Here is an 11043-nt window from a genome sequence, read left to right as displayed (position 1 = left end):
CTATTATTTGAGTATGTTTTATTTTGTAGGAATTGAGGGAGATGACAATGAATTGAGAAGAAGAACACTGGTTCATTCCAAAGCAGTTCAATTTATGGTTTGGTTAAATTGTTGGATGTTTAAAGAAGATCAAGATAAGAAGAACTAATTTTAAGCCCAATTTTAAAAGCCTAATTTTAAAATCCCAATCTCAAAAACTTCTAAGCTAATCCAAAGCTCAATTGCAAAAACCCAAGAAGAAACCCTAAAATTCTATTGCAATTGAACTGATCCTATTTGGTTTAGCAGTCTAGTTCATTTTGAGCTTTAAAAGGCAATTCTGGTTCAAGCATTCGCCAGCTTCGGCTTACTTCCTTTGTTATATCCCGAGCGCCCCCTTTCTCTATCTCAAGATCTTCACCAAAGGTATTGACGGCAGTGTCCTCGACGGCGGCTATGAGTGGCGGCAACAACCTCCAATTGTGCTCATTGTACCGGATGGTTGAAAAGGCGTGTTTCCCTCTCTTCCAATGCTCCCTCGAGTCTTACCGAAGTGGTTGCAAAGGTAGGAAAGCAAAGGGGTGATAGCAACAATGAGCTCCATCGCCATTTCTTTGGCGGCAATCTACCCATTCACGGTCCATCATCGAGCTTCGAAGAGCCCTTTGTAGAGTGGTTGCAAAGGCAGGGCATCTCTGAAGGAGCTTCGGTAGTCCACTCTCATTCGTCAGGGAATTAATGTTATTCTCGATTCTGACTTCATCTTATCTGGCTAAGCTTATCATGGTTTGCATGGGCAGAAGCACAGATCAATGGAGACAGACAACCCTCCACCTCTTCCGATCAACTTCCATTGGAGTGGTTTTTCGGTGAAAGATTCGTACCATTATTGTTGTCGATGTGAGTTCCATGGCATCTTCACTGCTATCTACTAGAGCTGGTGGTTCCATCTCCGGGGCTCCTGTGTAATGGCGGGGGTAGTCTTTGGAGTTGGTTGTGGATTTGGGATTTGGTTAACTTAGTTTACTTCCATATTTGATTGTTGATCATTATTCTCTTATGCATGTTTTTGTTATCTGTTATGTTTGTATGTCATGCTATTGATGTTGATGCTTGTGTCATAGAATAACAATGCAGTGCAAGTTCATTGTTGATGGTTAGTTATGATTTTGTTTATTGTATTAGGTTTAAAGAAAACCTCCAAAAAACACCCTTGTTTGACTTCGTCTAAAGACGAACGTCATGTTGGGACCGAAATGTAGCTAAGGGAGGGGGGTGAATAGCTTGTTACGTGCTCGTGTGCTTCATTGCTTATTTCTTCAACGATGTGCAGCGGAAATACAAGAAACAACTACAACAATGCTAACAAATAGATTTTACTTGGTATCCACCTCACAAGAGGTGACTAATCCAAGGATTCACACACACACACACCTCCACTAATAAATACTCCTTTTCGGTAACTACCGAAGGAGGAGAAGCCCTACAGGTTCACACTACAGGAAGAAAGGGAAAGGGAAACAAAATACAGCACAAGCTTACAAGAAAACCCTAACCCTAGCTTTCTTCTTCAGCTGTAGATCCACCTCTTGACTTGGAAGACCTCCAAGAACCTTCAAGAACTGGCGGCGAGAACCCTGTGGAGAAACTTTGTGATCGCTGGTGAAGATCGGAAGAAAATGGCCGAGAGTTCTACCGAAGGAATTGCACGCCTGCAGCCTTTATCTACGCCAACGGTCGGATCCCGATCGATTGGATTGCTCCCAATCGATCGGGGAGGCTTTGGATCGATCAGTCGATCGATCCAGAGCACCTCTGTGCTCTGGAAGAAATGCCTGGATTGATCGGTCGATCGATCCAGGGCTTATCGCGCAAAGTCGCAGCTCCTAATCGATCCAACGATCGATTGGGGGCTCTAGATTGATCGACCGATCGATCCAGCGCTGTTCTGTGTGATCGCGCAGTCGTCCCAATCGATCCATTGATCGATTGGGAGGAGTCCTGTCGCGAAGACTCGCCCAATCGATCGCCCGATCGATTGAGCATGAGCCAATCGATCGGCTGATCAATCCAGCTCATGATTTTCTCCCAAAATCAAGTCTAAAACCTCCTGAACCAACATCCGGTCAACCATGACCTGTTGGTTCATCATGCCTAGCATCCGGTCACCCTTGACCTGCTAGGACTTCCTCACCAAGTATCCGGTCAATCCCTTTGACCCACTTGGACTTTTCCTCATCGTGCCAAGTATCCGGTCACTCCTTTGACCTACTTGGACTTTTCTCCTCGTGCCAAGTATCCGGTCAATCCCTTGACCTACTTGGACTTTCACCAGATGTCTGGTCAACCTTGACCCATCTGGATTTTCCCCCGTTCCTGGCTTCACTCACCAGGACTTCTCATCTGCCTAGCTTCACTCACTAGGATTTTCTCACTGCCTAGCTTCACTCACTAGGACTTCCACCTGGCTTCACTCACCAGGATTTTCTCACTGCCTAGCTTCACTCACTAGGACTTTTCTCTCTGCCTAGCTTCACTCACTAGGTCTTTCACCTGGCTTCACTCACCAGGATTTCCTTCTGCCTAGCATCCCAGTTAGGACTTCCCAGTCAAGTATTTAGTTAACCTTGACTTACTTGACTCTTCTTCAACCAACCTGATCAGACCCTGATCAGAGGGGAATATCACCAAATAATCTCCCCAAATGAACAACTGCACCTGCACTTGTCCACATCATCGAAGTCTTGTATTGTCAAACATTAAAACCCAAACCAAGACTCAAACTTAGTCAACCAGGTCAACCTTGACCTGAGGGATATTGCACCAACACGTCATGCCATTGGTTTCATGAGAGAGACTATCTAGGGTCCTCTAATATACGACCTTAATATAGATAAGGGGTTTTGGTTGATTATAAATTGTTAATTTTGATTTGTATATGTGATAGACGAGTGGTCACGCATTCAATGACAAGCACAAAGCATCAAAGAAAAGTGATTGAAGCTATTCATCCCCCTCTAACTAGCACAAGTCCTAACAACTTAGTCATCACGGGTTTTATTTAAACCATGAGACAATTCTATTTTGTTCCTTAAATCTTTATCTTTCTACAGACTATATACTCAAATAAGGTTTGAGAATTCTTGAAAATAAAGGAGATGAAATCATAATTTTTTCTTAGGCTTAGAACAATTTATTAAGTTGTCATAGTCATTTTATAGGAAAGTATATAAATTATGATATTACAAGCATACAAACTAATTTGGATAGTAAAGCTTACATAAGAAAATAGTAAGGACATTATAGGAGCATACTTATAGAAAACTAAAATTACACTTGTGCTAAAGTACACTAGCACACTTGCTCATTCTCTTTTGCTTAGTCTGCTCTATACAAGATATTGAGATGGTCTTTTACAGGGCATGTTGGCTATGAGAATTGCTTAGAAGAGAAGGAAAGAGGACAATGACTTAGAAGAGAAGGAAAGAGAGCAATGAGTTGTCTTTGTAGTGAAGAAAAAAAAGGGGGACAAAGAGTGAGGAGCTCTCTTCGTGAATGGAGAAGAAAGAAGGGATGCAGCAGGCAATGGAGGATAAGTTATAGCAGGTAGCGGAGAATCCACCGAGTAAAAGTTTCTGTAGGTAGAGAAATAATGCTAGCTGACGTCATGACTTATGAATTTATGTGAGCTGACATCACAGCTTAGATGTGTTACTATGGTTCAATTATGTTGTAGTGTCCGGGACCCACTTGTTTTAATTAAGAAGTTTTTTATTTATTTTTATTTATTAATTTAGATTTAATTCAAATTGATTTAAATGTGTAATTTTACTTGAATTTAATTAATTCCAAATTTATATAAAATTTTGCGACCTAAATATGTATAATAAAAAAAAGAAAGAAGAAAGGGAACTTAGTCAAAAGTTTATTAATAGATGATAGAATCCAAATTTCGAAAGAGCATGGTGGATAGATTTTTTTTGTAACCATTCATGGAAAGAGCAAGGTGGATAAAATTTATATAAAAATTTCATAAAACCATTCAAAGGATACGGGGGATTTGGACAACCCATATATATAACTTAGAAAGGAAAAACTATTGCTCCTATTTTTGGCTTTGTTCGGCCGCCCACCCACTCCAAACTCCTAGCCTCCACCTTCTCCAAATTCTATAAGTCCTAAAGCCTCCCACCTCCACCTAAAATCCACCGATCCTATGCTCTAAAGAGAGGAGGAGAAGAAGGTGATTGGTAGCAAGGATCGGAAGGTATGTTCTCTACTTAAGCTATGTTTTTGTTAGTTCTATGTTTTGGTGTAGTTTCGAACCCTATAGTTTGTGGTCGTGGTTGTTTTCTTTGTGAGTGTGATGCTCTAGTTTGGTTCTTTTCTTATGCTCCAATTTGCTTGGATAGATGTTGAGTTTCGGATATTATAAGTAGTGGTTTCAAAACCCCTTGTTTAGCTTGTGAACCTTGATTTTTAATTCAATTTTTATGTGCATCATCCTCATAGTTGAATCCAATTTTGTGGTTAATCATCTTAGTTGCGAATTCTATTTTTATGAAAGGCATATATCTTAGTTTAACCACTGATTTTAGAGGGTCTTTATCTTGAGGATAACTCTATAAATGTTGTATGTCCTCTTAGGTGTTTACCCTTAGATATTGGAGAACTTTGTATGCCCAAATTATGTTATAGAACTCCTAAGTTTCAGATTTCATAGGAGTGGTTTTAAATTCTATTTTAAGGGTTTATACATCATGATGTTGCTCTACAATTGTTTCATATTTTTCCTATTTGTTTCCCATTAGAAATTGGAGAACTTTGTATGCCCAAATTATCTTATAGAACTCCTAAGTTTCAGATTTCATAGGAGTGGTTTTAAATTCTGTTTTGAGGGTTATACATCATGATGTTACTCTACAATTATTTTATATATTTTTTTCTCTATTGGTTTTTCATTAGAAATTAGATAACTATGCATGCTTAAATTATGTTATAGATCTTACAAGTTTAGGATATGATAGGAGTAGTTTTAAATTTCATTATAAGGGTTTTTTCATCATGAGGTTGCTCTACAATGGTTTCATGTCTTTCTAGTTGTTTTCCTTTAGAATATAGAGGACCCTTTGATGCTCAATTCGAATTATAAACCTTATAAATTTCAGATTTATAGGGTTAGTTTAAATTCTATTTTTGGGAGTTATATACTTAGATGTGGCACTACAATTTGCTTCATGTTCCAGTATTTGGTTACGCTTAGGAGTTGGAGAGCTTTCCGTGCACACATGGATTTGTAGGACTAGTAAGTTTCGGATGCTTATAAGGACTAGTTTCAATCTCTGAATTTTAAAGGAGTAAAATCATGCTATATTGGTAAAATCATGTTTAGGTTCTTCTACTTGATTCTCATTAGGAGTCAGTAACTTTCTTATTGCTGCTCTTATGTTAGGTGCACGATTATGGTTATGCTCATGCTCATGGAAGGATCCTGCTCATGTATATGTATACATTTATATTTATGTATACGTTTATATTCATACCTATGTGAGGGCATGTTTATGTTTACATACATGTTTGTGTTTCTGCTCATGCTTATGTAATGATCATGTTTGAGTTTATATATATGTTTATGTTATGGTCATGTTTATGCCATAGATTAAGTGATGAACTGGGCAAGCCCGGGGAGCTGATCAAGTTATGATCCGGACAAGCCCAGAGAGCTTACTCTAGGGGTAAGATATGTCTCGACAAGCCGGGAAGCTTACCTTAGAATTTGTTATGTATGTATAGGGAGGATATGTCTCGACAAGCTAGGAATCCTCCCAAGTGTTGATCCTGGAGAGTCCTACACCTCGAGGAGCTTACCAAGTTGTGATCTAGGCACAGTGTATCACTCCCATTCTAAGGTTTAGGTGCGAGTTCCTTTTGTCCTGGGAGCTTCGAGTGTCGATCCAGGGATCCCCTCTAGAGTAGCTCATATTATGGGTAAGATATGCTCCTGGCGAGCCCAGGGAGCTTATGCCATAGTAATAGTTTAAGTATGTATGGGTAGGGATGTCTACTCCAAGGCTCGGATCTCTACCAATTAAGTTAGGAGCAAGGGAACTGGTAAGATAGGTTCCGGGCAAGCCCTGGTAACTTTTCTAAGAAATCAGTTAACTTCATGAGTGTGACCGGTGTCCTTAGCTCGGAAATTCACCAAAACTATGTTGTTGGGTGTGACCGGTGGCCTTAGCTTGAGAGCTTACCAAACCTTAGATAGTTAAGTGTGACCGGTGACCTTAGTATGGGAGTTCACTAACCCTATGTGGTTATGTTTATTTTCATGCTTAGCTTATTTACACATTTCATGCTTAGTTTATTTACATACTTATGTCTATGATCGTATACCTATGTTGACGCCTATGCTCATGTCCATAATATGCTAGTAGGTAGGTCTTAAGTTACCTAGCCTGGGTATCTCTTGGTACACTAGATTATAGACTTTAACTATTGCATAACACGGTTCTGAATATGCTGAGTCTCTCGACTCATAGATTTTATTTTTTTTTAGGAAATGAGACGAATGAGGCAAGAGGCATTGACGAGTGAGCTAGCTCGGGACCAGGGCAGCACAACTCGAAGATCTTCCAGTTTAGTTTCCACATAGTTACATGTTTCCTTTCGTAGAATAAGTTCTAGGGCAATGACCCACGCTAAGTGTTACTAGTAGTTATTGGTTTGAGTAATTCAGTTAAATTGAGAACATGTATGGTTGTAAGTGCAATTATGATTCAAGACATCCGCATGCTGGACACATACATGAATATAAAAAAAAACTAGGGACGTTTCACATGTTGTCAAGATTATGTTCACCCACTTAGTCTAAAGATGGGACTCTAGGGTTGGTAGCTTAAGTTGAGGTGTTAGCTTTATTTGGGCATGCATATAAGATATTGTTAATCTTGTTGAACTGACCAATTTCTTTGTTGCCCACCTTTCAACTTTATTCTAATCATGTTGGTAGATGGTCATATGTTGGGTAGAAAAATAAAATAGAATAAATTTGGTGCCCATGTCTCTTGGCTAGTAGCTCTTTTTAGTGTATGTTTCTTTGACTAGAATGTAATTGTCTGGAACTTTTGTTGATTCCATAACCAATTGCTTCCTTGGATCAAAGCATGACAATGCTTAAGTTGATCTACTAGTGTTGAAAGTGTTGCCCACTCCAGATCACGATCGAAGGGATATTATTTAATTTCTAATTGTTGCCCACACCTTTAGATTAGCTTTTAATGTGTAGATAACAAATGTTTCTTTTTCTTTACAGGCGTGAGCTATAATGCTGTCCAATTTCTTTGGGTAGTCTTTAACGGAATCCAAATTGTGTACCCAAAGGTTGTGTGGAAGTTCATAATTCATTAAAGTAAATTGAGCAATAAACTTTTCTCTAAAGTTTCTTGTGACATGTTTTTTAAAGCCATTTTCTGAAAGAGTAAAGTAGTTGGCATTGACAACCATATTTGTCTAAGTCTATACAGTTTTTGGAAAGATTTTGACATTTCAGTTTATAATTGAATTCAATTTCATAAATAATTGCCATACCTTCATGTGTATGGCATGTTTTGAGTATTTCACATAAGTTAAGGAACATTTGAAAAGTTGATCTTTTTGTCATCTTTGAACATTTGTGAATATGTATTCTAGGATAGTATTCAGGAAACCTAACAACATTGATTCCAAAGCTTGTTGTTCTGAAGTTTCAGCAATTTTTGCTTTAAGTTGGGCCAAGCCAGGTCAGCTTCTAGGAGGTCAAGTTGGGTTTCTAAGACTGAAACTCTTACTTCAAGAAGTGTGTTTTTGGTACTGCTTTTTATGGAAGATGTTATGGGTATGGAAATAGCAAAAGTTTGTTCGAGGCATAAGCAATAACTTTGTCATCTTCAAAATTTGCATTGCCTCCTTTATCTATGGTAGGGTAAAAATTGCATAGAAAACATGGACCATTATTTGTTCCTGTTTTTAAGTTCCAATCATGAGGGCTTTCATGCATGTCTATGTAAGTACTTTGGATGAGTTTTGATATGATCAATCGGGTTAAGTTAAACTCTATATTTGTGATACTTTGTGTCTAAGTATGCAGCGACTTAAGAACACAAGAAGTCGAGCAGAAGACACAGCGAACGAAAAGGATGGTACGGGAAGTGAGTCGATAGACTCAGTGCATCCGAGGGACGAGAAGTTGTGAAAAAGTGCACCGATAGATGAGAAGGACACGGACGATACATCTGAGGGACAAGAAGCCGGAACGGAAGACTGCTCAAGGAAAAGACCAGAGTTGAGTTCGTGTGAGCTTAACTTTGGATGATCGAAGAATCATCCAAGCGATCGAAGCAGCAACTGGACAAGTCAACACAAGTTGACTTGTCTAGGCGCTTGGACTAGTCCAGGTGCTCGAACTAGCTTGGGTCAACAGAGGCGCCCTTTCGGAGACGTTATAGCGGGGATAGAATTTGGGTCCACATAAGCAACATTCCAAGCATCTAGGCATGGATAAGAAACTTATCACAGTTTTTGTGGAACCGTTGCAGAGCGAATAAGGTACCACAGTGGTCAATGGAGGCACCTAGACCTGGTCCAAGCATCCAAAGGCCAACACATCATCAACAACTATATTTCGACCAGTGAGCTATAAATAGAGTCATGATCCTCTTCATTCAAGACAACACTTGTATTCGATTTCCAAGTTTATTTTTTCTATTTTCTGAGATGTAAATCGTTGTACAAGGCTTTTCCGCCTTCGACCTTGTCGAAGAAGGAGATTCTTGCTAGTTCTTACTTCTGCCTTGAATTAGTAACCTCCCTGATTGTAAACCAAGTAAATTGATAGTCTTGTATTTCTTTTTATGCATTTATTTTATCTTAATTTACAAATTCTTGTTAACTAAAGTCTAAAGATCGAGAAAGGTGCATTTTATTTTTAGGATAATTTACTTCTCTCTTATTAGCCTACAACGGAACAACAGTATGATCGCATAGGTGTGGTGTTTAGAGGTGAGACCTGTTAGAACATCATATCTATATCCTGTTATGGGAACATATCATTATTCTTCTAAGTCATCAAAATCAGTTATAGGGCTATTGTCATAATACAAGTCATATTTCTTGGTTATCCTGGAAGGTACTTAGGAAGGAATTGACTAATTTGTAATCTAAAGAAGATGGGATCACTTTATATTATTTACTAACACAATGAAGTAGATAGACGAAGTATTTGATACTTCTTAGTAAACCTATATTAAATCCAAAATAGTACAAGTTACTAATTTAGCTTCCCTAGTGTATAACTTTTTTGCAGTTAGGCAAGCAGATGACAGGTGTCTAGATTCATTACATGTGAAACAAGTCATGGTATTCACATATGTTTTCTTTGGCTTAAACAGTTGGATATGTTTATCTTTATTTAGATATGATTTATTCTCTCGCTTCTTTCTTAAGTAATACATTTTCTTAGACCTGACTTTGGGTTTGGCCTGGAAAGTAGCTCTATTAGGTCTTCTTCTTAGTTTGTGTTGTCAGTGTTGATTTCCTTTGTATTGTTAGAGAGTATATATATTTGGTTTAAAAAATCATATTGTTAGGGAGAATACCCACGTGTGTGTATATATAATGTCATCCTACTTACCTTGTGGTGTACACCTTGTGGGAACTAAGTATTTTTTTTTCCGAACTTAAGGTTTAGAATTTAGAGTTTAGGATTTGAGTTATAGTATTAAAGCTAAAGAAATTTTTAAAAAATAGCAATTACACATGGTGCTCACCTTCCTTGTGAGCACCAGGTATATTTTTCCTTTATTTTTTTAGAACTTAGGGTTTAAAATTTAGAGTTTCGGGTTTGAGTTATAGTATTAATATTAAAAAAATAAAAAATAAAATATGTACATGGTGCTCACAAGGTGAGCACTATAAGATAAGTAGGGTATCAAGACTCTCTCTATATATAGGGGGTGATATGATAGTCACCCTCGTTAGCATTCGTCATCCACGACTGAGGTAGTTGGGGACCCATGTGGACGCTTGCCCCTCATGAGCGGATGGTGTCATACATATGGGAGTGAGCGCCATATCACCCCGAGTGTATTTATATAACCCAATTAATTTTGGGTAGACTGTCCAGTCCCATATTTCGCTACCAAATAAATTCAGAAAGCACAGTAACTTTTGACGTGGCATCCAACTTCACTAGTAGCTCAATCGGCATAGGTGTGCCCTATGTGAATTGAATCCTGATTGCATATGAAATGCTCCTGCCTCTTATCACCGCACCAAGTTTTAAGGCGGGTTGCTCCCACGGGCTCAACCGAATTAGTATTTGGGTGACAGAGTTGCATTATTGGGCAAGGATAGATTCCCGTGGGATTTATTTCTCTAAGGATTAAATCCCCCCCCCTATAAGACCGCTCGATATTATGATTTACCTCTCTTCATCTCATTGTAGGGCCAACGATAAGAAATACTTGGGATGAGTGAAATCACTAATTGGTTCATCAATCCCGGGATGGTATCATATCATAATTAGTAGCTATAATAATATTAAAATAATTTTAATCAAATTAACAAATAATATTTTAATATAATAATATTTCAATAGTAAGTTAATTAAATTAAAATATTTTTAACTATTTTCTGCCATATATTTTGAAATAAAAGTATTATTAATATTAAAAAAATAAAGAGTTTTTTTTATATTATTATTTTAATACCCTATAAATATCCTATCTTTTTGCCAAAATCCAAACACTTTTGTTTTTTTTTCAGAAAAAAAACAAAAATATTCATATCCTTGCTAGAACATTAGTCAACATATATCATTATTACTTGGCGAAGTTATCAAGATTTCTTTGACCTTTTGCGTTTTGATCGGTCTACCAAGTTAAGTTGAATCAAATTATATATTATTTAAAAAATAATCGAGTTGAACTTTATTTGAGCTATGTATAAGCTTAGCTTCAAATTTAGTTTGTTTAGATATTATTAAATTATTTGAATATGTTTGATATTTAAAATTTTAATAGTTTAAAA

This window comes from Zingiber officinale, chromosome 10A, assembly GCF_018446385.1.
Source record: "Zingiber officinale cultivar Zhangliang chromosome 10A, Zo_v1.1, whole genome shotgun sequence".
Taxonomy (NCBI): domain Eukaryota; kingdom Viridiplantae; phylum Streptophyta; class Magnoliopsida; order Zingiberales; family Zingiberaceae; genus Zingiber; species Zingiber officinale.
Note: the sequence above shows the minus strand (reverse complement) of the source record.